Genomic DNA, 26,015 nt, shown 5'->3' with positions numbered 1-26,015 from the left:
CATTTTACTACAGAAGGTATGTAATTTTATTTATTTTTAACCTACATAGACATGTATTTACACAAAAGTTGTTATATCTCATTCAGCATACAGAATGACTTGTTCAGCAGGACATGAAAATTCAGGAATAGGAAAGAAGGAAAGTGCAGTTTTGACATTCTTACACTGTAACAGAGAAGGAGGAAACAGAGCGGAGTCTCTGAAGCAGATACTGAGTAGGTTCAAATATTGGAGGATTTGCATTGGAATAAAACAGGACTGTAATGAAACGTCATGCTGGATGAGTGTTGGTTTTAACAGTTTCCTGACCTTACTTCCACAGGCATGGCCACAGTCGGCCTAATTAAGCCCTTTTACTAATATAATTTGGTTTACAACCATCTATAACTACACCACTATGTGAAGCTATTCTTTTACTAAGGAAAACAGAACTCACTCTGCTATGGCTTCCATGAAGGGGAACAGGCTAGCAGCAATTATGGAAGACTAGTGCATGAATTACAATCCTTGCCTCTTACCATAGCAGAAAAGGTAGAGCCCACCAAAGAAGGAATGGAATAGGGAGTAGAAACCATAATCACAAGTCCCAATGCCTCTGCCTACTCCTCCACCTACACTTTCACTTGTGGGTCTTTTGCAAGAATAGTCAATCACACCAGCTAGCTCTTTCCTCTGATGTCTGCAAATGAACATATAGGCCCTTTTAGTTTTGGAGATACTACTCATCACCATAGGGAAAAGGACAGGATAATAAAATATAATGAAGTGAGCAAGTTTCTGTGTTGGTCAGGACAGATTATGTTATATGGTGACAATAAACAATTCTACAATCTCAGTGACTTAGCACTTAGGTAAATCCCTCTGTAAATCTAAGTGGTCACTGGAGCAACCATCCTTTATGAGGCAACTCAGAGAGCCAGGCTGAAAGAGGTTCTAGCCTCTTATAAACGTTTATCTGGAATACTTTCTAGTTCTGTGAGACAGAGAGCAGGTGAATGGAAAATTCAAGTCTTAGCAGATAAATATTTCCACCCAGGATGGGATGACATATTTGATTTCCACTCACATTTTCTTGGTCAAAGTATTGTTACCAACATGTTAAGCTCAGGGAACAGGGCAGTATAATATTCCTTTGCACCCGGTATAGAGAGAAACCAGAGGTAATTTCCACCGCAATTCTAAGTTTAAAAAGCTCCTTAATTTACAGTTTTGGAATATATTTTAACATAACAAAAAGAAGTTGTAAGCATGAGCTTCCACATGTGATTATCAAATCGTATGGTCTGAATGAGAATACACAAGACGTGCTAGCATGTTTAACTGGGGCCAGAAGAAAAAAGACATTCGTTATTAAAAAATACAGACACCAATAATGTACTGTGCTCCAGAGGTAAATGGGTAAATATGACAAAGTCAGTCCTTACACTTATCTAGCTCATGGTCCAGTGAATAACACACATTTCATATGCCAGGCTAATGAGAATAGACATAATTTTTTTCAAGACGGCTGCTTCTTTTCTTTAAGTTTGGTGAACCACCCAAATTGTAGATTAGACAGATGACAAAGTGGAAGGTAATGTTAGGCTTGTGGGGTGGTCAAAGTGGGTTGAATAGCCAGATGTGGAGACACAGACCAACAATACAAGTTATTTTAATAAAGAGAACCTATTACACATATATGTAACCATGTGAACAGATATGGACAGCAGGAGACATGTCTCCTTGTCTAAGAAGGGCCTTCAAGTTCAAGAAAGGCACCCCTCTGTTTTCATGCTGCTTGATAAATTAGAGAATCCCTTTGCCATCCTCTTGGAGGAAAAGTGAAGGTATCAAGGTGAAGGGCGTTAACAGCCTCCTAAACTGTGTATGACAGCTCTTTTAAATGTTACATATATTACACAGTATCCTTACTCCACATTTTACTGATTTGTTTTTCCAGTAAGAGACTCTTTTTTTTCCCATCTCCTGACTAGCCTATGTGTGTGTACATGTATGTGCTTGTGCACACATACACACACACAAAGACATGACAAATATTTTTGTAAATGTACTCTATGGGACTGTGGAGTAGCTGGGGCAGAATTGCTAGAATAGCCTAGTGGTTTAAGTGAGAAAGCGGAAAAATCAAAATATACATGAAATACATCTTGTTTTACTTTAAACAAAAAGGAGCACTCTAAGAGGCCTCGAGCAGAGGGCCTCTGGAAGAAAGCCAGTCAGGCCTCTAGGATCTTCTCTTAATTACAACTTTCAATTCAGAAAAGGTTTAGGAGAGCACCTTTTAACCTCTAACCCAAGTGAGGGTTTGAGGATTAGGACTCTGGAGGTGGGCTAAGCTCTACTGGTAAACCTCCCCAGGTGAGATCGTTCCTTACTCCTGCATCCACCTTCAAGTCAAGGAGCCCTATAGCATCTAGTCTCAGGTGCTGCCTAAAAGATGGGTTACAGCTGGTTCAGGTTAGAAGACAATGACTCTTCATCTGTACTCTAATTTGGGGCACCTGAATGGGAACCCTGTGTCTTGGTTGCTTCTACCTGGGTCTTCTCTATCTGTCGTTGATCATGTGCTTTATAATCTTATTATCTACTCATTAGTCACAAGCAGAGCACTGGATCTTGGAAGGGAAGTTTTAACCTGTTCTAATGCAGGAAGACCATATGGTAATTGTAGGAGAGGACAAAGAGGGAGTGTATCTAGGGAACTTGTCAGGATGACATGCTTTATTCCTTGGGTCCACATACAGTAGCAAACTCTGCACCACAGCTTACCTGACTAATAATACCTGAGCATGAAAGCTACCCCAACCTGTTAAACCATTCTACATTCTACAGATCATGCAAGTGTGCTGAAGTTAGTATCCATATGGGGTAGGGGTGATACCTTTTGACAGAGAGAAGTGTTGAGGATAATAGAAAAATTAGTGGAGTCATTGCAAGTGGGGTGAACCGCTTTTCTGACACCTCTTAAATTAGGGAAAATGTGATAAGAAATCAGAGAGAAAATATTGTGGGACTAAACAAATGAGAGGTAGTGCTATTTCATACATTTGGCAGAGTCAAGGTCCAGAATAATGAGGGCCCAATGGAAGTCCCTTAATTTGCACAGCTTGTCTCAGTTGTAAACAAGCTTAAATACTTCATTCTAGATGAAGTGAATCTTCAAAGACATAAAAGAGCAAGACCCTCCATACTTCTTATTATTTTGTTTATTTTATATTATTATTTTTTAAAACAGCTCCCTCTTTGCAGATAGGTTAAAGCACCTCACAGTGGAACTATAGTGGGTTAAATAAAAGTATGTCACTCTTGTTAGCATCAGCACTAACTTCAACCATGAGAGTCATTGCCCTATCGGCAGGGAAATGGAATGAAGTAATTAATTTTTAAGATTATTTCCTTTATCCCATGGGTAGAATTAAAATCTCCACTGTGTTATACATGTTTTATAGGTCCTCGATGTTGTGATGAGGCTGAGTAATGTAGGATTGGGAAAGCTGGGTAGACACCTACAAAGAGAAAGTCCTTATGGAGGGTGGATGGTCCATATGGTCAATTCATTGTGGTGCTTGTGCAGAATAATCTGTCAGGTAAAATTACATCTCTCCCGTTCCTAAGTGTTTCCAAGGGACTGAGTTCAGTCTCTTATCAACAGCAACCTTAAGAGCACTTCAATTTTAACAAACAAACATGGAAGGCATTTCAAGTCAATATTGACACCCACTAGAGTAAAGTGTTTGACATGGAATTGTAAGAGGCATGAATGGATATACTGCTTTTTGTTCCCAAAGAGCACCACCACAGAATCCACAAAGTTCATCTCTCTGATGCATCTGAGGGGGTAGTGTGTATGAAGCAAAATACACACATTCCATAAAACTCCAAAATTTCCCTTACTTTGGGATAGTTCAGTCATATCCTCTCATATTCAAAACTCTCCAATAAGATGTAATAGCAGAAAGTGTGTGCAATCTGTGTGTTTGTGTGTATGTTTGTGTGGTAGTGGTTATGGTGGTAAAATCAAGCTGAATATTAGAGGGAATAATGGGGATATGACTAAATTTTGGAATGCATAGTTAAAGTAAGAAAGATAAACTTAGTCACTTGTTTTGCTAAGGACTGAATAAAAAGTTAAGGGATAGGAATCCTAAATGCGTTGGCATTAGGAGATTGTCTGGGCCTTTATCTTGATAGGCAATACCATATAGATAAGGTAGATGAGATAATTACAAAGGATCCAGGAAATGTGACCTGGTGGCAGAGAGGAGGAAATGACTGTACAAATTTTATCCTCACGGCAAACAGGCTGCAAGGATAGAGCAATTCTTTCACACACTGAATCACATGGAGTTTTTATTCTTGTTAACTATTTGTGTTAGGGTTTATGGTACTGTGAGTTTTGCCAAAATTACCATCACCTGTCAATTAAATTCACCCTGTGGTTTTCTAAATGTGGAATTAAAAACATCCTTTACCAGATTAATAAGGAAGTATCTGTACACATCATAAAGAATTTTTAAGTACTGGTTAAGGACGCATCAATGAGTCCATTGATAGGTTAAGACATAGCCATACACACCTTAATAGAAACAAAAGTAGAACCAATAATGCAATGAGAAACAGATGAGGAAAGATAAAACTGCTGCTTTTGTGCTTGTATTCCCTCCCAACCTTCATCCCCTACTACCACTTAAAACAGAAAAAGCACGGCCCATGTGGATTCCTTTTATTTAGGAGTTCTCTCTCTGTTTGTTCTTTTGTTTGAAGGAAGGAAAATGTAACCACATGTATCTATGACTACAATTGGATTTGAATTTGAACTGTTTGTTGATGATTCAGTGAGAAATTAAGATGATACTAACCTTAAGTGAATCCGAATCATTGTTCTCACCCATCCTCAAGCCTAAACCAAGCCTTGTAATTTACTTTCTCTCACTGCTCTTGACGCTTTTTCAAAACCAACATCCTTCATTCTTCGTATGTTGGATTTTCCCCCTTATTCTTTTTAAAATTTTGAATTGAGTGTTGATAAAATATATTTTCAACATTTATTCATCTGTCATTTAAAACTGTTTATTAAAGTATAGTATGTATACAGAAGAGTGCACATAAGTGTGTAGATCACATTATTCTCACAAACCGACTGCTAGATTGTTAAACTAGCATGCTGGATCAAAAATCATAACCTCTCAAAAACCCTCTCATGTTCCCTTTCAGTTTCTACCCACTTCCAAAACAGTATTCTGTATGGGATTCTACAGTATTTCTTCCAAATAGTGTATATTCTTTTATGTCTTGCTTCTTTCACTCGACTTAATGCTATTAATGCTTAATGTGAGCTCTATTCGTATTGCCTGTAGTCCAGATTATTCATTCTTATTGTTGAAAAATATTACGTTACATGGATATGCTATAATTTAATTTTTATTCTAATATTGTTGGGTATCTGGGTAAACTTTTGGGTCAACTAAAATAGTGCTGTCATGAACATTCTAGTACGTGTCCTATGGTTCATATATGTTGCAAATATTTCTATTAAGCATGTACTTAAGAGTGTAAATGTTAGGTCAAAAGATATTCAAGTGTTCAAGTTTATCTTATTTTATTTTATTTTGAGGAAGATTAGCCCTGAGCTAACATCTGCTGCCAATCCTCCTCATTCTGCTGACATCTGTGCCCATCTTCCTCTACTTTATATGTGGGACACCTGCCACAGCATGGCTTGATAAGCGGTGCATAGGTCCACACCCAGGATCTGAATAGGCCAACGCCAGGTCATCAAAGAGGAGCATGGGAAATTAACTGCTGTGTCAGTGGGCTGGCCCCAAGAAGTGTTCAACTTTAAAAAATACCACTAAGGCATACAATTATCCAAAATGGTTGTACTAATTTGCTGTACCACCAGTAGTATATGAATATTTATTGTTTCATATACTCGCTGATACTGATACACAGATATTGTCTGCCCTCTTAACTTTTTCCTTTCTAGGGCTGTAGAGCAGACATGTTTTACTTTTGAACTGCATTTTAAGCTACAAATTTTCTTACAAGGGCTAGTTCAGTTTTGGCTCACATATTTTGGCATAGGGGGATTCCACAGGAATTATGTACTAAGTATTTTGCAAATTTTCTTATTTTCTCTTTAACCCAGCATTCAATTTGTAGTTTATTACCAGATATGAAGATTTTATGACATCTTCCCTTTCTTTATAACTTTATTAAATTATGGTTAGAGAACATAGTCTCATGATGTTTCTTTTGAATATAAGATTGTTTTTTTTCTAGTCTGTGGTTTATTTTTAATATGCCTAGCGTATTCTCTATTTGCAATGCACAAAATTCTGTAAATACACCTATTAGTCAAAATTATTTGTGCAAGTCTAGACAATTCCATGTTGCGGCTAAATAATTCACAATAAAGAATACCAATTATCAGAGGTTGAACCTCACAGAATTAAAGAACATTAGTAGTGAAAGAGACAATGCAGACAAATATGATTTTGTTCTTTTTTTTCTAGAAGTCTCCCTCACCTCTTCAAATTTATGGGAAGTACTGGATCTGCTATTAATGTGCATTCCAGAATTGAAATTCTTTGCTGTAACAAGGCTGACCCACAGCCCAGTCCCATTTGACGCATATCTTTGTCACATTGTTCTCTTGAGTTCAATAGCCACCTCCAGAAGTAGGCAGTAATTTGGACCTCAAAATATAAGCAAATGGTAAATTGATTTGTAACATATCCTTCTTGAGCTCAGAAGATTCTCCATGAATTCATTGCTTGTGACTTTAACTAATGTAGCCCCAAAGTGAATATAATTTAATATTACACCTGTAGAATGTATTCCTCCAAGCCACAATACCCTACTGACATACTGAATTTATTTAATGTTGATCATGCTGACAAAGTAGTTATAATTGAATTGTAAGCCTTGCGGTTGGGACTTAGTCTTCCTGTTTATCTTCCCTTACTAAGCATGCGCCTTCGTCTCTGGGGAAGATCACCATTCTGTTCTTGAATTTCCTTATCTGTTTGTTTAGTTTTTATTTTAGCAATTAATATGTGATCTCCATGTGAAAGACCATAGAAAACAGCAGAAATGTGAGAATATCCCCGCTCTTCAGTAAATTATCTTCTGAGATTGTGTTCTGGAGCTGATTGCAAGTTAAGGCTGTTCTTCACTGAGATGCCTATGCCACACCTAACACAAATGCTCTCAAACAGCAGCACAAACACACCCACACTCAAATGTATGGGAGAAGGAGAAACTAGAACTGGGGAAACCAGCTCCTGTGGTAAAAATTTGGTTATGAAAGGAATGTGATTGACATATCACATGCCTGACTTTGGTCGATCTTCGATGAGTTGTGAGTCACAGAATATTAAATGAATGAGACTTTTGAAGTGATTGCACTCTCATAAAGTAAATACAAGCAAAACAGTAACAATCATAATAAACTCATCCAAATACTCCTATATTTTATAATTTGGATTGTGCTTGTGTCGTTACTAAAAAACACAGGTTTATTGCTCAGAACCCACAGAATAAATATGAACTTGGAACTCGTGGTAAACTGATAAAATATTGGAAACTATGACCTTGATACAGTACACATAGTTTAGAACTAAATGCTTTCCCCCCGTTATGGAATTTACAATATGATAATACACACCAGGCACTTAACAAGAATTAATTCCTAAAAAATGAAAATTATATATGGATATTTTCTAATTTGTGTTCTTTTGAATTTTAAAAATATGTTATCTGTAAGCTTTTCCCCAGTCATAACTATAAAATGAAACGAAAAGATATACTGAATATTACCACATTGGAAAGGAAAGTAGCACATGACCATAATAGCAGACAATATAAGACATTAGAATTACAGAAACGCTGATTTGCTATATATGTCATTAAAATTATATATCAAAACATTTATATGCAAATTTATTAAAAACACTAAAACCTACCAAACATACAAAATACATGATGGAAGATAGCTTTCTTTCTCTGATATAGTTCAGGATATTTAATTTACCTTATTTATTTACTGAAAGCAAGATGAACTTAAAAACCACTTTACCATAAGAATTTTAGTAATAGAATTTTTCATCTTTTCTGTGTGGCAGAGCATTGAAAATCCAAATAGTAAGAATATACAGAGTGGCACCTTCTGTCATGGCTTTTGTTGAATTGCTTTATTTATTTATTAGTTTGTTTTTCAATTTACCCAAGACTTTCAGTTGTTTTAGCCTCTGGGAAATATCCTCACATTATAAAACCCACATACAATTTAGAATGATTGACAGTTTCCAATGACGAGGGATCAAAACTGGACCAGTGGGGGGATATATGTCAACAATGATGCACAAATGTATCCCAGATATTCATAGAATTCTTTTGTATATGTCTTACTAGACATATATTTTGCATCAATGCCTAATTTGCTTAAATCTGGGAAAATATTTCATACACTGAAAAGAGTAAATAATGAAGTAAAACTGAAAGGGCAACACTCATTGACTGAAAAAGCACAGATGATGATACGAAGATGTGATGCACTGAAAGTGAATAAAACAACAGAAGATGCTTACAACATTTCTTGAAAGATAGCAAGATCAATAATAGAAGACTTTGTACCACTAAGGGATAATGGAAAGAATTAAATAACAGCAGAATAGAATATGAATAGAAATAATAAGCTCTTTTTCTGAGGTTATCATGAAGGAAGTTGCAGATAAGATGTCAGAATTGAAAACAAGGCTTCAGAGAAGCCACATGAATATTTTCTTTAAAATAAACACACGTGGTTTAAGGCAAATACTGATGGGTACAATGAGAACTTCTTGATCATAAAATACGTAAATAAATGTTGAACATATTTGAAAGAAAAGTTATGAATGCAGAATGGTTGTGAGTTAATAAAGGAAAAGCACCAAGTCCTTAACTGGTGTGAATATGAACAAAATATCTGATGTCATCTCTGCAGTAATTACATGGTAGAGCTGAATAGAGGACGCACAGAATAGTGGAAATTTCTGTCACATTTTTCTTCATTTAGGGCTCACTTTTCTCTTTGAATTTTCATTAAAAATTCTCTATGAATACTTTCCTATTTTTAATATAACCTATGATCCTTCAATGTGAGCCACACTATTTTATAACTTACCAATTTCTGCTAGTTATGGAGCTGGCATCCAGGGATGGCTTCGGGATGTGTAGGCCCAGGGCTTGCACTTGGAAGGGCCCCATACTTGGTTTAACACTTTACTGTTGCTGCCTTGAAATTCTTAATAATTTTTGAACAAGGGGCCCCACTTTTCATTTTTCACTGGGCACTACAAATTATGTAGCTGGTCCCACGTGCCTCCCTTTAAAGTTGAAAATCTATTTTGCTCTTTTCTGCCACTTCTCCACAGAGGCCCATCTCAGGGAAATTCCATCGTCAGTGTAACTATCTTTAGGATGGATTGCCATCACTCTCTCTCATTTCCTCTGTGTAGAAAATTTCTGAGGGATATTTTAAATTGTCTAGAGATGTGACATCATATGACTATTATTGTTGCCTAGGGATTCCTCCTTATTGTTTTTCTCAAGCGTTTTATTGCTATAGATTAAATTAGGAAACTCCGGGCAACATAGATTTGCGAGGAAATGATGGATACATCGCTTTTAGAATTATTAGGAGGCATTCACTGAGAGGCATCTAGGAGGCACTTGGTGAAATTGTCTGGAGTTTAGGAGACTGATTTAGGGTGAGAGTCATCAGCCTTTATGTTTTTCATGAAGCTATGGCTGTGGGTGTCAGCTCTAAGGATGAGTGTGCAAAGTTAGAAGTTCAAGGCCAGATTCCTGGGAAATGCTGACTTATAGGGTTGCATTGAAAAGCTTATACTAGACAAATAGGGCACACAGAGAGATAGAAAGAAAGAAAAAAACTTGAGAAAGAATACAGAAACAAAATTTAGTAGATTTCAACTCCTTTATATGTATCTTATGTTATTGTCAAATTGAACTCCTCTACTTTTTGTAAGACACCCTGTTTTCCATAAATCCCCTATTTTTCTTGTCAAAACCTTTTTCACCTTAAAGATCATGGTCAAATATCCCTCTTTATGTGCTCTATTTTATGATTTTCAGACAAGGCTGTTACTCTCTAATATCCCTGGAATTTTCTTTCCACCTCTCGTTTGTCTCTTAGTTTGTCTTGTCATAAGAGTTTTCTGTGCTTTTCTCATCTTTCCAAATGCATCATATAAGACAGTTTTTGTGAATAATGTTTTCCTAAATATCCCTGTGTCTCTATCAAAAAGTCCAGTGTGGATATGTGTATGTTGATGAATCTAAGTTGAATAAAAAGTAAATTGTTAGAGGCAAGCTGAGCCTAGCCAGCTGAGCGGTGATCCTGACCCAAAGTCTGTGTGTCCGTCTGTTTCAAGGCCTGCAGAGGCTAATCGCATGCAAGTGTGGCACCACTGAAACATGCACGTTGAGGGTCTTGACCCTTGTAGAGTGCCAGTGCCAGATAGAAATGCATCCCCTTATCCTTCTTCCTTTGGTCTAGGTTTTCAGACCCCAGACCTGGCGTGGTCTTGCCTGCCACAAATTCCTCTATACTCTAGAGTATACTTCACAGTCTTCTAGGATCTCCAGAGTGAAACTCTTTGTTAATGAGTTTCTAACTAGGCTGGACTATGGAGCAGAATGCAGCAAATAACAATATTTTGACAGAGCAGATTTTTGGACGGATTCAACAGCAGGTCCAGGGGCAACCATTAGTGGTCCAAGTAAGTGTTCATCACTGGCCTGTTAATCACAACCTATCGTAGCCCAAACTGTCCCTGGTGGAGAAGGTCAAACCTTGGCAGACATAGTTGGTTTATGGAGACAGATCCAGATCTGGGATGTGGGGTGGGGGAAGGGAGGACAGACTTTGTAGGTGCAGGGCCAATAGGACCAGACTCAGCAGATCATCATCCAGCAACCACAGACAGCTGTTATTGCCAGCCACACATAAAGCACAGCAGCAGGTCACTGTCCAGGGGCAGCAGGTAGCACAGACTATTGAAGGACAGACCATCTTCTATCAGCCAGTTAATGCTGATGGCATCACTCTCTAGCAAGCCATGACCACCATCTCGGCTGCCAGCTTGGCAGGGCCACAGACCATCTAGACAGGAGCCAATACCAACACAACCAGTAGGGGGCAAGGGTCTCTCACTGTAACTCTATCAGTGGCAGGCTATGTGATCAGTTCAGGAGAGAGGTCATGATGGTGCCTGGGGCTGGCTCATGGCTGCTATCCTAGGAATCCCTCTACCTGGGACAGAGAGGCTTGAAGAAGAGCCTCTTTACATGAATGCCAAACTACCATCATCTCCATAAAAGGAGGCGAGCATGGGCTAAACTGAAGGCAGAAGGCAAATTCTGAAGGAAAGAAGGAAATACCTGCATGAGTCATGACATATCACAGAAGCTTGGTGAAATTGGGCAGTTTTTCTCTCCAAAGGAAAATGGAAGTCCCCATGTGCAGGAACCACACCAAATAAATAAGGAAGCAATGACACAGATCATCCTAGTGTCCTCAGTCCAGGCCATGTGATGGAGATGATCAAGGTTTTATTCCTTGCCACTGTTTCTCATTGTTCCAGGAAATTGATCAACTGTTTTGAAGGGATACTCACATCACATTCTCCCCTTTTCTATAGAGCAGAAATCTCTTGGTTTTTAATAATTGGCTTAGTATTATAATTCTGGCAATGTCTGGCAAATTGAAACTACAAACCTTTGCCTTGTCCTTTCAGTTGTGACCTATCTCAGACTGTGGATAATATTGACATTTCATAGATTCGGATGAGTTAAAGAACCCATGCCGTCCCAGAAGTACCACTCAAGCACTTATGTTAACCAGTGAAGCCAGCCATCCAACTCAGCAGGGGAGAGCAAGCTTCTCAATCTAAACTGCCATCAGTGAAGCCACAGCCCACTCCTTCCCACAGGAAGGTGGTTAGACAGCATCCAGCCCTCTGGTTGGGTAGCTCATCCTGAGTAACTGAATGAATTTTATGGAAAGGAAGTTCAATCTTTTTTTCTTTTTTTAAAGATTGGCACCCGGAGCTAACAACTGTTGCCAATCTTTTTTTTCTTCTTCTCTCCAAAGCCCCCCAGTACATAGCTGTATATTCTAGCTGTGAGTGCCTCTGGTTGTGCTATGTGGGATGCTGCCTCAGGATGGCCTGATGAGCGGTGCCATGTCTGCACCCAGGATCTGAAGTCGCGAAACCCCGGGCCACTGAAGCAGAGCGTGCGAATGTAACCACTCAGCCAAGGGCCAGTCCTGGAAGTTCACATCTTGTGACTTCGAAACAAGAAATTCTCTGAGCTATAATACATAACATACATACATGTATTGTTTAGCTTAAAACAATGATTCTCAAAGAGTGCTTTGAGAAACAGCAGTTGAATATATTGAGTTGTTAACTTATGGTAAAGAGGGAGTCCTGTAGTCATTAATTTTGGTAAGTAGGTTGAAAACTAAAGAGGTTTCTATACTGCGGGACTTATCATACCCTCCTGTATTGTTAAGATTTGTGAATATCTAAGAGGGAGGTAGAGTATGCAGCACTTGCCATAATTATTTGACCACAAAATCAACTTATTTGTTTCAAGCATTTCATGGAACCCACTTTTCTGCAAAACACATTTTGAGGAATATCAAGTTAAGATTTAATTTCTTTCTTATGGAATAAAACATATGAAGCCAACTTGCTCATATATACAGAAAATAAAAAATATTTTTATCCGTAGCGACTTTTTGATAAAAAATAAATATGTGATACTTGATCTGATCTCTCTATATTACTAGCATTTTCTCTATATGAATAATACATACAAGCAATATTGTGGCTACTGGTTATTGCAGTTCCATATTTGTGTCTCTGAAATCATAACTTTTAATATTTCATATTCTGAGCCTACACACATACTTTTATTTCCCTGTCTTTCTAACTCTGATTATTTCTGTTCTCTGACCTCAATTAGAGTGATGTTTTGATCCAGTTCTCTCCCACTCTATCAAGTCATCCTCCTTCACTTCTATCCATATTAACCAAATAAAACAGAAGTACACCAAGGACCTTCTCACTGTGGACATTTGCAATGCCTAGAACACCTTCCCAGTGAATATCTAAGTGAATCTCCCACCCACCTACCATCTTCACTCTGTTTTCGTCCTAATTTCACTGTACCGAGAGGTCTTTCCTTGGCTGTCTTATCCAAAATAGCACCATCCTTTCACTTGCCTTCCCGTATCTCTTATGATTTACCTGTGGGGAAATGGGAGCCTAGTAAAGTGTTCCTAAATGTGTTTACCAAGGCAAATTCATGGAGCTATGGACTCCTTTCATAAAAGATGAGTTTTTAAGCCTACATTAAAGAATGAAGTTCTAAACACTGATCAAAGCAAAAGGGAACAAAAGTTTGGATATAGTCTCATTTGTCTATTTTTGCTTTTGTTGCCTATGCTTTTGGTCTCATATACAAGTAAACATTGCCAACCTTGCCAAGATCAATGCCAGGAAGCTTTTCCCCTAGGTTTTCTTCAAGAAGTTTTAGTGTCTCAGATCTTTCATTCTTTTGCAGGTGGCTGTGCAGTTTTCCCAGAGCAGTTTGTTGAAGAAACAATCCTTTCCCCAGTGTGTATTCTTGGCACCCTTGTCAAAGACTGGTTGACTGTTTATGGGTTAATTTATTTCTGAGCTCTCTATTCTACTCCATTGGTCTATATATCTGTCTTTATGACAGTACCATACTGTTTTAATTACTATAACTTTGTATTATATTTTGAAATCAGCAAGCATATTGCCTTCAATTTTATTCTCCTTTCTCATGATTGTTTTGGCATTTCATAAAAGTGTTTCCTTCAGAAAATAAAGATCATTTTAGGGTCCCCTTTTTATATTATACCCATCATTCTAAGTGCTTAATCATTCTTTTATTCAACAATTATTTTTGTCTTCACTCCCATTAAATTACTTAAGACCTTTGTCATCTCCTGTTGGACAATTTCAATTGTCTCCCAACAAACTATCAACATTCTTTCCTCTGAAAGTTGCAGTGATAAATCTCAGTTATATCAAAGTGGTATTGTTAAAGCATGGATTGATAAAGATACTATCCAATCGGTAGTTCTCACTCACTAAAGGATAAAGACATAAACATGGTCTTTGCCCTGGAATACACGGAAGTCACATGATTAGCCCCTCCCACCACTCCCAGGTAACTACGGTATCCTATGGAGGGTCATAAAGTAACACATAGAAAAGAATAAGATAAACTTTGAAAAGAATAGCTTTGAAATTTTTTAAAGTGATTAAACAGCAAAAAACAAAAATAGAGTCTTTGGTAGTATTAAATTCTATAGGGATCAAGAAAAATAAGTTTGAAAGTATACATTTGATTTATTAAGAGATGCAATTTCATTGAAGATGTAAGAATAGCAGTGAGAATTTGAGGTGAGGAATGAATGCGTTGAGAGGCAACAAGAGGAGAAAATTCTGTTAAGGAGTTTGGTTGTAGGAGAGGAAAAATAAAGTGTTACAGAATGCTGATTGTAGAGTGCTTGGTGGTGGTATTTTTGTGTTTACTTTAAAAGGAGAAATACTTGAACAAGTTTTGAGTCAAGAATAATTTAGCAAAAAGGCACAACGGAGCAGATAGCAGATAATGATTCCAATCATCGAGAAGAGAATCGCAAGAAGATAACCAGTTCAGGTTAGGGAAGCTCATTTGTTCCATTTTGGAAATGTTGACTTGAGATATCTGTGAGATATATGTTGGAAACACCAGGAAGTATTTGGTGAGCTGAATATGTGGATATTCAATTCTGACAAGAGCTCTGGGAAGCATTAGCATAAAAATAGATATCGAAGCTGTCTGTAGCCTTCATTTTCTAAAGAAGAGCTGTCCTCCCTTCAATATAAGGATAATTTCTCCATCTGGAATTTGAGTCTCAGCCCCTTTGCTGCAACAAGACTCTGGTTTGAATGGTGCCCATACCTTATTGTCTTTATCTGTTTTTGTTTGTGTGTTTTCGGATCTGGATGGTGAAAAAAAAATTGTATTATGAAGTAAATAATACTGTGTTTTCATCTGAGGAATCCTTTCTATTCTTTATCCTGACTATTCAAGCAGCCAGAACACATTTTGACTCATATTTTAGTAAAACATTTGGGGAAAGGAACTTAGAAAGAGTTATATGAGATCTAAACAAATATTTTAAACCCACAGCAAAAAAAAACAAAAAAAATACTGATTTTTTAAAAACTATGACATTAGAGGCAATGGTTCTGTGGTCTAATGTTGGCTTTGAATATCAAGATCCAGAATGTCTGGGAGCCTCAGAGCATGGCTTTAGCATGGGGAAGGATTTATGGTGAAGTAAGAGCGGTCTCCACAGCAAGGGGAGGATCAAACAGTGGTAAGCTTACCTAACAAAGGTGGGCGCAGTGTTGGAAAGTGGAAGTAGATGTGATAGAAACCTTAAGATAGATTTAGGGATCCAAAAACAGAAAAGACTTCCTATATCCCATTTGTAATCCTGGAGCAGGCAGCTTCTCAGAATGTCTGCATCTTCAAGGTAGACATGAATCTGGATAGAAGTTGTAGCAGAATAGGGTGTCAGAAATAAGAAGTGAAATGGTTCCACAGCCTGAGGTTTTGGTCAGCAGATAGAGAAGGAGACACAGAGATTTCTGAATGCCTAAAATCACTAAATTTATCACACATAGAAGTCATGAACCATAAGTAATGGAGTTATCTTGAATTTTCAAAATTAAATATTTAGCCATTAGCAAAATTGCTAATATATAAAGTTAAGCAGAGAACTGGCTCAGACTTACAATCATAGGGGTTCGTGCTATCATTACATTTTTAAACATATATGATATGCCTAATATATTCCAGGTGCTATACTAGGTTATAGATTATAGAGGTAAATAGACCCATAGGGACACTCATTCCCATGTATCTCAGAGTGAATGAAGAAAGAAAGGCACTAAATAAGTCCTTATGCGTTCAATTTCAGTGTTATGAGGAGAAAGATCAGGCTATTCTATGAATGCATAAGAGGCAGACTTACCATGGACTTATAAGTTATAAACAGCTGCCTACCCAACATTGACACTCAAGCTAGGGCCTGAAGAGCAAATTAGAATTAACTAGGTAAAATGAGAAGATAATTCCATGAGAAAGAAACAGAAAAAAAAGAAAGAGTGTAGCTTAAAGACAAAATAAATCAGGTAAAACTGGAACATAGGAAGCGAGGATCAATGTGGTACCACACAAGGCCACTATTAGTGTAATATGCTTAGTTTCATTTTGCAAAGATTTACTAAGTGCAGCTATGTGTCAGGCGCTTTGTTCAGGTTCTTCCATTGAGCTCTTCACATGAAAACAGGTAAAAAGACCTTGTAACATAATGTTCTAAGAGTTGTGGTCACTCCAGGTGTATAGAAGTCTGCATGGCATTCTAGCCTTTGGCCTGCGGGAGGCCTTCCCGAGCAAGAAGCATGGAAGCTAGTTGTGATTATTAGGGGAGAATTAAAAGTTCAGGGCAGGGTGAAACAAAGACCACAAAACTTACAACACAGGTATGCAAGTGCACTGAAACAGAACTATAAAAATGCATACACTTCATAATTCTCAAATGTTAATTCTAAGATGTAGTGTAAGGAGACAAGAAGCACAGGAGCAAATCATGGGAAATATCATTAGAAACTTGGGGTGCTCATTCCACGGGAATTACACTTTTTTGCTGAAGTTCTAGGGTATTCTGAAAAACCTTAAGAAGTTAAGTCAGATTTGCTCTCTAAGGAGCACAGTATGGATATAGTTTGTAGTGTGTGGACAAAATAAGTTAAAAAGAAGAGTAATTAAGAGTCATCATAAAATTTCAGGAGATAAATTACCAGTACTTGAGATAAAGCATTGGCATTTTATTTTGTGCAGTTGCAACGAACATAACTGATTGTCTACCTAGGATTCAGTTTCACTTTGCACTCTCTTAATAGTGTCCAAATTTTCATGCAGGAAATGGAGAAGGTTGACTACATGTGCCATATAACTCGGAGAAGGTTGACTACATCCCAAATGGGATGATTGAAATGAACTAAGTACTTTGTTTCCCATTGGGCAGGCATTGAGTAAGTTTTGGACACACAAATTATTTGTTCATTCTTGCTGGGAAGACTGGAACTAATGGGCTCTCTTTCGGGGTATGTGTGAGAATCAGAACTGCTGAAACCATTACATTAACATACTGAAAAATGATCATACACAATCAGGGAATCACAAATACAGCAAAGCCATGATCGAACCATGACTTGTCACAACTCTACTTAAAATTTAACCCACTTTGTGTTGAGTTTTGGTTACCTTCAGCAAAAACAATCCTAAATGATAGAACAAAAGTATTTGGAGTCATCTAGCTGATTCATAATCACATTTAGACCATTATTTATATCTTCTTTTAGAAGATCTTGTCTCTCTTTGCCCTCTGTAGGCTTTTAAGAATTATTACATTTTATAAAATCTGTGAAATTGAATAAAGCAAGTTTAGGCAGAAAGGGAAGCATTAACTTTCAATGTCCTTGCTTTAGCCTATTTCATCAGACCCTTAAAGTTATTTTTATATTGTTTTGGTACTTAATTTTTTATAGCATGTGAAAACGTATCTGTCTGCCAGAGCCTGGAGAGAATTACAGAGAAGGCTGACAGATGATTCTGTCATCACTCTAAATGTCATTAGCCTGGCAGTTTTCTCCAGAGCAAACGAAAGTACATATATAAACAGGGAAAAATTGGATGGCAATATAAATATTTTCATAGTGATTTAATGATATCTAGTCACTTAAATAATATTCTCTATATGTTCTATATTCAATATGTAAATTAATATGAATGTTAAATGGTAGTTTTTATTTTCTTTATATTCTGTCATCAATATATTAACAATAAATGATTTATGTAGCACACCAGCATGAAATATAACTTTTTACTCAAAAACTGTGGTTAATGACAAAATTTTAATTAGAGATATTTTAAAAAAAGAGCTACAACTTGCTAGTTAAGCATGTCACTGCTTTAAGACATACAGCAATTGTGCTTACCTTGGCAAAAGAGAATCAAGAAATTCTCTGACAACAGTCTAATGTCCAGCCTACGTATATTTTTCTCATTTTCCCTATTCACTCATGATGCAGCCATGCTTTACATAATTGCAATTTCTTAAAAGAAAACATATTCACCTCTTTTTGTCATTTGTTTGTGCATCTCCATCTGTCTGAAAGGTTTTCTTTCCCACCTATTCTAACTGATGTATTATTTCTCATTTGCCAGCCTTAGCTCAGATTTTACTTTTATAAAGTCTCAATTGATTCCCACAGTTGGCAGAACGATAGGCTTCTCTCCCTATTATTTAATGAGATGGTAATGGGATACGAGCAAGTAATCTGACCAATAGCACTGCCATAGCCTTTTATATATGTTACCGTTGTAATGCTCAGGAACAGCGGTGCGTTTACCAAAACAGAAGTGAAGCTTGAGACTCAGAGCCCCTCACTTGCATAGGCCCATTTGAAGTATCTGTGCATGGTTTTTTGTTTGTATCCTGTAACATTTTTTTCAAGAGCACTCCCCAAATTGTGTAAACTTCAAACCTGGGATATACACTCATTCCTCACATTGTCTCATAGTTACCTGACATTCTAGTCTGTCAGATTTCCAAGGACAAGGATTTTGTCTTACGCATGTTTATTTCGTTATGATTACCAATCATACATAATAGTCAATAAAGATACGTTGAACAAATCATATCATTGACTTCATGAAGGAATTGGGTATAAAACTGGAAAAAAGATGGAAGAAAACAGAAGAAATTCTTTTAGAAAAAAAAGAGAAAGAGTTGAAACATCTAGAAAATAGAACCAGAAAATACTCATGCTAGCCTATACAGGTAGGTAGCCAATTTGACAAATAAGTTTAAGTTTATTACAAACTTGCTTCAAGTTTGAAATAAACAAGGAAATTGGGTTAGTGGGCTCATTTTTTTCAGCTGCGTGGTTGTGTTTACAGACAAAATTACTTTCATATATTTTCAGAGTATGGAAAAGCCCTGTCTAGAACCTTGAGTTGAGAGCGTACCTTGAGGAAACAAGGAAAAGTGATTATCTCTGACTCTGACACTACTCTATCAATATCCATAATCTGCTTTGGGGAGCAAAGTGATAAACTAGACCTCTTAGTCTCTACAGTTCACCTGTACCTGTATTTGTAGTGAAAGAAAAATTGTCTATTATTCACTTGTAAGTATTCGAAGGTCAAGTTCAATTGAACTAGAAGTATACTTCAAAACATGTAGTAATTGAGAAATGCATATTTAAATCATTTTTATGAGTTATCAGGTAAGTATTAGTAGTTTTCACTTTATACTCCAAAAATGTTTACTCAAATCCTTGCAATGCACAATGAAGTGAATTTCATGATCTCTATCTAAAGTACTCATGTATTGTTCTTCATTTCTCTATCTCCTACTCTTCAGCCATGTTCTTTCTATACGCTATCTTAGCCCATCCTTTATAGGATTTTTCCCTTTCTCTCAAACATATTAGTTAAACTAAAAAGGAAAATTAAGATGGCTAATGTTAATATTCTTAAATGAATTATTTTTCATGATGTTTTTAATTTAAGCATCTATTTTAAGCTAATAGTTATTACACACTTAAACCTCCATTTTGTGCTAATTTCTGCTTATTAATAAGCCATTGTTTTTCCTCATAAAATGGGATTTTTTATTAAAATAAGTCTTAGGTGTCTTCTTAATAATGACCTACTATATATATATATATATATAGTATATATATATATAATATAATATATATATAAAATATTTAAACTCTTTTCTGAGATCTTAGATAATTAAGTTCCCATGGGAACCTAGGCTGAACATAAGGGAACAGGTACATTTTGTGTTATTACCCTCCCCTGTAAAGTATTAATGATATGCTTCACCAGTCTTAATTACTTCAATGACCTTCTTAATTTAACAAATTCAACTTTCTTCATTTGTAATTTTGCCAGAATAATTGGATAACTAGGCAATGCATGTACCTAAACAAATTAGGCATTTTAATAAAACTTCATTATTCACAGTTCAGTAGACAAAAAGTCAGATTTTTTATTAATGTTAATCATACTGTAGAGTAAGGTTCAACATTAAACATCATACTTTGTCCTTTTAGATTTAAATTGTTCACAATGTGAAGTACAAGTAATTCCAAGTTAGTGATAAGACATTTATATTGTATTAGAAGATATCATTCCAAATTCTCTGAGTTTGAAAGAAATCAAAATGCACTTGATAAGGACTAGGTGGTAGCACTAATGAGAATTTAAATATCCTTTTTAAAACCTTCTTTTTTATTTGCCTGCAAATTTGTATGAATTTCAAGGACTTGTTGACCATAAACAAATAGACACACAGTTATATCTCCAGCAAAAATGGGTTTATTTGGGATCAGTAAAAAATTGCAATTCAAAGTCAACAACCATGGCAAGCCATGTGCAAGCCCCCTCACAGCATGGGAGAAGAAATTCTTTTAGAGAGAAGAGGAAGTTGGAAGGTCTGTTGTAAACAGAGAGTCCATTGGAGGAAGTGAGAGCTCGATGTGTAGTGACTTTTCATTGGCTGAGTTGTGCCAGTCTTTCATGGGCTGAGCTTCTTGCCAGTCAAGGAGAGGCTCTTTCTTTTTCCTGTTGGGCTCTGCTATCCATGTAGGGCATGAGAGCTCCCCCTTTTGGCCTCCCAAATCCAATTTAATGAAGTTTCTATTTATTCACTTGACAGACTCTGGTTGGGTTGTCATAAGTGGTTTAGGCCTATTGACCAAGACCTTAATGTTTGCTTATATAGGCTGCCCTGTGTTAGAGCCACCCCAGTCTAATGGCCTCCTTGTTTAATTAATTTAACGCTAATTACATGATATGTAAATGTTAAAGGGATTGTTATCATTCACATGAGTATTGATAAAGGTACAAATTAGGAGAAACCATTGACACTGAAAGTAACAGTCACTCATAGAAGAAAGAAATCAAACTAAAGAGACTTTCACATATTAGGATTTATGGGGTAGTTACTGTGATTCAAGACAGATTTGGCTTGAACTAAAGAAGCCTGACTTATGGCCTATCAAACATACGTTTTACACTTGTTTTAACCATTAAGGTAAAGAGTGCATTAAACATTATGTCAAAGTAAAAGAAGGCACTCTCTTAAGATAAGAATGCATACTTCTCCTACAAAGCCAGTAATGGTAATGCCCTATTGGTAATGCCCAGATTAGTACTCCTGAAGATAAATTCCCTTTCTTGTACTTCAAGGTCATATTGACCTGCTAATTTGCAGCTGAATACCTCTTTGAGACTTTGATGAATATGTATCACGAGTGTGTTTAATGTATGCTCTTTGTTCTAAAAATGTTGAGGGCTATACTGAAAACCATGCTTCTCCAGAACACCTTCTTCCTTTGTTTAGACTGCCTTCTTAGATTATATTCCTCACTCTGGATCAAGTTAAGGTCACGTTATCTCTCTTATCTATAGAATGCTTACGGGCTATTTTTCATTGACAAAATTAAGAGCCCAGAAAAAAAATGTTGTGATATCGGCTCAACACAAGGTTGACATAAGGGAAGCCACATTGTAGAAAAGAAACTATATTTTAACTTTGAATGACCACTGACTAACTAACCCAACTGGATATGCACCCTCCAGGAGACCCACCTGCTCTGTAGATTTTATGACCCTTTCTTGTGCATGTACCTCCCAGCTGTAGTAAGACAATAACTTCGTTCTTTTGAATTCCTTAGGAATGTGATGACCTCCTAACAGAGAGTCTATGCTTATAGTCATCATCAATGAGAACTGAAAGATCTGGTGTGGTGATTCCTGGGTCAACATTCCTAACCCCCTCCCCTATAACCCACTGGCTTATACAGCTGCTTCAAGATTCTATGCTGCCCTTAAGATGGTTCTTTTGAACATTAGTTGGCCATCTTCTCTCTTGCTAGCAAGCTGTAATAGAATGCCCTTTCTCTGCCACCATCTTGCCTCTTGATAATCCGTTTTTCTCTCATGGTGAGCAGATTATGACCTTGGTGTGGTAACAACAAGAGTAATTATTTCTAAAGATTGGCACCTGAGCTAACAACCGTGGCCAATCTTTTCTTTTTTTTTTTTCTGCTTTACCTCCCCAAATCCCCCCTGGTACATAGTTGTATATCTTAGTTGCAGGTCCTTCTAGCTGTGGCATAAGAGTAATTATTTCTGAAGTATGAGTTGAGGTAAATCCATATGGGCTCGAGTGTGTGAAGAATATGTGACTTCGATTCCAGAATCGTGATAAATATTACTTGTGTACAAACCACAACAAACCAAATCACAGGCAACTAAAACTACAAGTTTGAAAGTAAAACAGGGAAGGGAAATTCCCCCTTGCATACCTCTAGTATACATCTAGTAAAATAGATAGGAAGAACAGAAGGGGGGAGATAATAAAAGTTCAATGAATCACTGGTGTGCTAAATGCTGATAATTAATTGTACTTACTGTAAGAGTTTAATTTTCACTAGTAAATTATTGATGTTTGTACTATTTAATCATTTAATTTTTAATTTTTTTTTTGCTGTTATATCTTGAAAATGTCAGGAGCCACGATCTAATTGTTATTGTTATTGAATTTCTTCCTTGCTTGATAGTCAGAATTGACAGCTCAGCTATCTTGAAGGGCTCATCAGATCCCTAGTTTTTACTTATGCCAACCACAGAAAGGCCTAAATGTGGTTTGAGTTCATTCACACAAATCATTCAAGTAGTCAAAACCTCTTTGTGAACCTCTTTTGTCAGAGAGAATCACCCTGTAACTGTGAAAATACTACATATTCTTTCTTAATGTTTCCCTTGGCTTTCTTTTATTGCTTTTGATGAGGTGAACATGCAGCACTTCATCCTCAAATTACCCATGCATCCTACAGCACTAAGTTTTAAAATTAATATAATGAGAACTGCATATGCTCCAAATCTCTGACTATAAAAATTGTATTATTGTGATGGGTTATAAATATTAGAATTTATTCTATTAATTATTTAATATTCTTTAGATGAATAACAAATTAAAAATACTGAATAGCTCTGGGAACAACTTTTTTGAAATAAAGAAGAAAGGATGTGTTAGATGGTTTTCGATTTGAACGCATCACACGCTTAAAGCATAAACAGAAAAGATTTTGACCATAAGGAAAATCCCTGACTAGAGACTGTAGTTTCCTTTGATAGAGCAAAATATTTCAATGGGCACAATGACATTTGACAGGCATGCCTCAGGATGATTAAAGCTCTTAGAGTCATTTCCTGTAACTTGTTTTATAAAATATTGAGTTCTTAATAGGATAATCTTCTAAAGAATTCAAGGGGGCATCCCCGTGGTAGAGTGGTTAAGTTCACGTGCTCTGATTCAGTGGCCCAGGGTTTCACCAGTTCAAATCGTGGGCATGGATGTGGCACCACGCATCAAGCCATGCTGAGGCAGCATCTCACATAGAACAACCAGGAGGACTTATGACTAGGATATACAACTATGTACTGGGGGGTTTTGGGGACAAGAAGAAAAGAAAAAAAAAAGAATTTATGTGGAAAACCATTTTGACCTAACTCCTCACTTAAACTATTGTAGGGAATAATTTCAGAAGTAAAAACATGCCCAAAGCCACCAATTATGACTTATGGCACATCCTTAAATACCTAAGAGTGTCATCATTTAACTAAGATAATTGTTAATTTCTCCTGAAATAATCTTTTTTGGAGATATTGTTGGGGAGGAAAAATTTTAAATAAATAAAAATTGTAATAATTAAATTGACATAAAGTCGATTAGCAGGAGAAAAAGGAACAAAAGTTTAATAACATGCATTCATAGGAAAGACCCAGGAAAATTGAGTAACTCCCTCAAACAGCTGAAGCCATCACCTTAAATACCATCTTCAGCTAAAGACAAAGATGACGCTGGGAGTGGGGAGTGAGTTATAGGAGGTTACCAGGAAAAGCACAGTACACAAGGATAAGGTTGTTAAGCACAGTGGAGTCATTGCCTTCTCCATTGATAAGAGTTTCCAGAAATTGAGTTGTCCACCTCTTCCTGGTACAATGAGGGAGACATCCTTACAAATGGAGATTTCCCTTAGATATGTAAATATTTCTTACAAAGGGTAACTTGATTTTCAGAGCTTCTCCCATGTCCGTTGTTTCTTACAAAGTAACCAGCCTAAAGTAATCCTTATGCCAAAGAGACATATTTTGGGGTGGCAAATCCTGCTTTTCTACCATATCATCATGTTTTGGTACTATCTGTCTTCTAAAGCTTGTATGACACAATCTCTATGAACTTATTTTAGTGGGAGAAATTTCTTTATATCCTAGAGTACAGTCTCTATGAGCTAAAAAAAAAAAGTATGGGAAAGGTGAGCAAGCACATTTGAGACAACTGGAGTAATGTTCAGAACATACATAAATTTATAAGTATTCATTTATGTAAAGATGAAAGTAAATAAAACAATTTTATTAGCAATTCAGTGGAGTTTATTCTTGTTTTTGAACACAATTGCAATCAGAGCAAAGGAAAACCTGGCAAATTTAGGTAATCTCATTCAATACTATGTTTCAGGTGTAAGGACAAACACAAATTAAAAATAGGGGGCTTCATTCTCCCTGTCAAAAATAAGGGAAGTGATTAGAAAATCTGTAATTGCAAATACTTTCTCCTCTCTTTGAGTGTAAAATCCTTTTGAAAACTATATAGGCCTTTTTTCAGCTTTATGACCCAGGAATGCTCTTCTCAAGAACTCAGGAACCATCTCATTGAATGTAAACATAACAGAAGATGTCAGCCCTGTTTCCCAGTTTCTCTGAGAGGCTAGGAGCCTAACTTCAGTGGGCACCTTGCTCCAGGTCACAAAAATATCTCCTGTCCTAAAGATATGAGACATGTGTTCTTCCTCTGGGTAAATTCAATTAGCTTACACAGGGGGTAATCCCTTTTACCAGGTGAATCTAGGATGACTCTACATGACAAATGGTGCTGTCAAGTGCACTTACTTGAGAACTAGTTATTGTTTACCTTGAGAACATGTGTGTAATGGGTTCCATCTCCTTGGCCATAATAAAAAGGTGAGATTTCTTTCTGTCTTTGCAATCTCTTAGCTGATCACCTGTGATGTGCATCACATTCTGGTTTAATGCTTTTTCAATAAAATAGTTTTCTTTGTCTATTACCTTTGTGGTTGGGGAAGGTTTTGTTTTTAATTATATTTCCCCAACACAGGTCATTCTTAGACATTTTTGTCTCCCTTTCTGTCATGGTCTACTTAAGGATCATACTTAAAGAGATAAGTATGGATAAATATATCTACAATTTTCTTAACGTTTATAGAAATAGTACCATTAGGAAATTTATGTATCAGAAATAGCTTTTATAGAACCACTGTAATAGAGTTTTGAGCTCGACCTATAAGATTTTCAGTCATTTTTTAAAGACTTTATCTTTTTAGAGAAGTTTTAGGTTTGCAACAAAATTAAGAGGGAGTTACAGAGATTTCCCATATACCCCCTGTCAGCACACATGTATAGCCTCGCCCATTATCAACATCATTCACCAGAATGATTCCTTTCTTTTGTTAAACTAAGGTTGAACCAACACTGACTCATCATAATCACCAAAGTCCATTATTTACTTTAGGGTTCCCTCTTGGTGTTGGACATTCTATGCATTTGGACAAATGCATGCAAAATAATTTCAATTATCTTTTAAGAGATTTTTTTCCCCCCTAGGGAATGGCATACTGAAATCGATGTAGATTCTTCAAAAAATTTCTTTGTCACATCCCAAAGATATTTTTATTTCTTTGACAGGT

General features: G+C 36.6%; 1 pseudogene; it reads left to right on the top strand.

The window, feature by feature from the left end:
• The first annotated feature begins 10,691 nt into the window (after positions 1-10,691).
• On the top strand, positions 10,692-11,599 carry LOC106827599 (nuclear transcription factor Y subunit alpha pseudogene; annotated as a pseudogene).
• The last annotated feature ends 14,416 nt before the right edge of the window (positions 11,600-26,015 follow it).

Source organism: Equus asinus, chromosome 11 (genome assembly GCF_041296235.1).
Source record: "Equus asinus isolate D_3611 breed Donkey chromosome 11, EquAss-T2T_v2, whole genome shotgun sequence".
NCBI lineage: Eukaryota > Metazoa > Chordata > Mammalia > Perissodactyla > Equidae > Equus > Equus asinus.
This window is presented reverse-complemented; position numbering and strand designations above follow the sequence as displayed.